This window comes from Dromiciops gliroides, chromosome 1 (assembly GCF_019393635.1).
Source record: "Dromiciops gliroides isolate mDroGli1 chromosome 1, mDroGli1.pri, whole genome shotgun sequence".
In the NCBI taxonomy this organism is placed as follows: Eukaryota; Metazoa; Chordata; class Mammalia; order Microbiotheria; family Microbiotheriidae; genus Dromiciops; species Dromiciops gliroides.
Genome location: NC_057861.1, coordinates 584,905,139 through 584,909,087, shown reverse-complemented (window position 1 = coordinate 584,909,087; position 3,949 = coordinate 584,905,139).

Sequence of the window (3,949 nt, the reverse complement as noted above, 5' to 3'; positions counted from 1 at the left end):
GAATTGAGGTCATATTTGAACTTGGGTCCTCTTGATGCCAGATCTAGAGCTCTATCCACTTTGTCACCTAGCTGCCCCTCAGTGCTTAGCCTAGTGCTTTTCACAATTGTAGGTACTCAGTGAATATCTATTGAAAGAAAATGAGAGTGACTCCTCGGGGCTTCCCCCACCCCTCCAAATCCCTTCAAATAATACAATAAGACAATACCTGGAGCAGCAGAAACAACAAAAGGATGGGGTGAGATTATTTTAAAGCCAGGGATGGCTTGGAGGGTTGGCAGGAAGGGTCTTCTGTTCTGGGGTGGGAGTGGAACCCAATGCTGAGGTTGCACTGACATAGATCCAGTCACAGACAGTCTGCACCAGAGAAAGAGACCTCTGGAGCCTCTGAATTGGCTGCAGTACTGGACTCTTCTACCAACTCATAGTCTGGTGAAAGGGCTGAGCAGTTTGCCAGGGGTCTCTGCTGGTGCTGAAATGGGGCTCTGTTGTTTTACCTATGCTGAGAACCAGGAAGCAGCCTTGAGTGGTGGCGGTCCAGGTGGGAGAGGAGCACAGGCTTGCCAGAGCTATCAACCCAGCAAAAAAAAAAATAATAATAAATATATATATATATATATATATATATATATATATATAGTTTTCTGGTTGAAGAGAAAGTAGGCCTGGGGTTATTTACAGACCAAAGCACAGGCATGGTGAGTGAAGAACCTGACACTCCTTAAATCAGACGACCTTGGACCACCTGAAACTTGGGACAGTTCAGCCTGGAAGCAGTTCCCCACTTTAAGAAGGAGTTAAAAGTGGAGGAAGCTATGTGGTACAGTGGATAAAACACCGGCCCTGGATACAGGAGGACCTGAGTTCAAATCCAGTCTCAGACACTTGACACTTACTAGCTGTGTGACCCTGGGCAAGTCACTTAACCCCTATTGTCCTGAAAAAAAGGAGTTAAAAGTCAAGAAATCAGTGTGAAAGATGAGCAGACAGTGAAAGATGTAGAACACAGAAAATTCTTTAGTGACAAGGAAGATCAAGGTACACCCTCAGAAGAGAATAGCAACATCAGGGTTCCTACAACCAAAGTTAACACGAAAAAATATGAATTGGTCTCAGGCCACAGAGGTGCTCAAAGAGGACTTTGAAAATAAAGAGGACTTTGAAAGGTAGAGGAAAAAATGGAAAGAGAAATGAAAGTGAAGCAGGAAAATCATGAGGAAAAAGTCAACATTTCAAAAAGCCAAATGGAAAAGCTCTCTGAATAAAATAATTGCCTAAGAATTAGGATTGAAAAAATGGAAGATAATGACTTTATGAGAAATCAAGACACAATAAAGCAAACCCAAATGAATAAAAAAATAGAGGACAATGTGAAATATCTTCTTGGAAAAATAGCTGACCTGGAAAATAGATGCAAGAGAGATGATTTGAAAATTATTGGGCTACCTGAAAACCATGATCAAAACAAGAGCTCAGACATCATCTTCCAAGAGATTGTCAGGGGAAAATTCCCTGATGTTCTAGAAACAGAAGGTAAAATAGAAATTGAAAGCATCCACTGATCACCTCCTGAAAGAGATCCCAAAATGAACGCCTCCAGGAATACTATAGCCAAATTCCAGAGCTCCCATGTCAAGGAGAAAGTATTGAAAGCAACTAGAAAGAAACAATTTAAAGTACCGTGGAGCCACAGTCAGGATAGCACAAGATCTAACAGCTTCTACATTAAAGGATAGGAGGGCATGGAATATGATGTTCTGGAGGGCAAAGGAATTAGGATTTTGGGGGGGAAGGGCAGGGCAATGAGGGTTAAGTGACTTTCCCAGGGTCACACAGCTAGTAATTGTCACGTGTCTGAGGCTGGATTTGAACTCTGGTCCTCCTGAATCCAGGGCCAGTGCTCTATCCACTATGCCATCTAGCTGCACCCAGGAATTGGGATTATAACCAAAAATCACCTACCTGGCAAAATTAAGTATAATATTTCAGGAGAAAAATGGGACTTCAATGAAAAAGAGGACTTTCAAGTATTCATGATGAAAAGACCTGAACAAAATAGAAAATTTGACTTTCAAAAACAAGACCCTAGAGAAGCATAAAAAGACAAACAGGAAAAAGAAATCATGAGAGATGTTAAAAGGTTAAAGTGTTGACATTCCTACATGGAAAGATCATATGTCTAAATCATAAGAGCCTTCTGAGTATTAGGGCAGATGATAGGAATAAATTTAGACAGAGGGCACAGATGGGAATTGATTATGAAGGGATGGTACCTGTAAAGCATTTTTTGTTTATATTTTTTGGGGGGGGTCATTGGGGTTGGTGAGTGTCTTGTGTCTGAGGCTGACTTTTGGCTTGGGTCCTCCTGGGTCCAGGGTGGGTGCTTTGTCCACTGTGTCACCTAGCTGCCCCATGATGAAATCTTTAGGGTAAAATTGAGGGAGGGGGAGAATTGCACTGGGGGAGGGATAAAAGAAGGGGTAGAATGGGGTGAAATCCCACATGAAAGAAGCAGGAAAGGACTTATGGAGTGGGGGGAGAGATGGTGGAGGAGTGGGGCTGTGAATGAGCCTTACTCTAATGAGAATTGGCTCTAAGACCTTACTATCATCAGAGATGGCTCAAGGAGGGGATAACATGTACACTCAATTGGGTGGAGTAATCTGTCTAACCCTGCAGGAAAGTAGGAGGGGAAGGGGATGGGGGGGGGAGAAGTGAAAGAAGGGAGGGCAGATTGAGGGAGGGGGAAGTCAGAAGCAAAACACTTTTGAGGAGGGATAGGGTGAAAGATGATAGAAAATAGAGTAAATATCATGGGGGAGGGAATAGCATGGAGGGAAACAGTTAACAATAGTAACTGAAAAAAATTTGAAGCAGAGCCAAGAGGTAAGACGATGATGATGATGATTGGTGGATTAACGATGATTAGATGAAGATGAGGATTGATTGATGATGAGGAATTATTGATAATAATAAAACATATGGTGCTTATTTTGCTAGGCTATTGTGAAGAAAATTCTTTTTCAGGTATAAGGTAGTATATAAATGTTATCTATTACTGTTGCAAGAATCAACCTCATGGGTTTATTTATTGTAAGGAAATCTCTCTTTAAAGTAAGATACAAATGTAGTTTACTATGAAAAGAATGATTAGCACAATGCTATCAGAAAAACCCAGAAAGACCTACATGAGCTGATGCAACATGAAAGGTACTGTATACAAAATAACAGCAATACTATAAGATGATCTGCTGTGAATGAATTCAATATTTTCAGCAGTGCAATGACCTAAGACAACTCTGAAGGTCTTATGAGAAATGTAGTCCATCTACAGAGAGAGAATTGATGTTGTCTTAATACAGATTGAAACATCATTTTTTGTTACTTCCTTTATCTGAAGTTTTGTTTTTGTTTGTTTTCTTTCAAAATCTGGCTAATGTGGAAATGTATTGCATGACTGCTCATGTATAGCTTATGTTGAATTGTTTGAATTCTTGTGGAAGATGGGGAGGGAGGAAGGAAGGAAGAAAATTTGGAACACAAAGTTTTTTTTTAATTGATGTAAAAAATTGTATTTAAATGTAATTTGGGAAAATAAAATTCTAAATAATTAAAAAACAATGAGAGACTGTTGAAGTTCTCTCTTCAGCCTTTCCAATCATTTCCTAGACTCTTTCACTACTTCAAGCTGTAACTGACACTAAAGGGTTTCCACAGAGCTTGAGAAATGTGAACAGATTTGGTATGTTAAGGTTAATGAGTCAGATATTTTCCCATGAGGCTTCTGCCATTGTTCTTCCTTCTGATTATGCAAATCTGAGAAAATATTTCAATTCTTGTTCTTTCTCAATTTGCTTCTTTGTGGATAGAGATGAAAAGACATAACTCATGGAGCTGGGGGCAACCTGCTCTACTCATCTTCCTCAGGAATTTCTACTATGGCATCCAG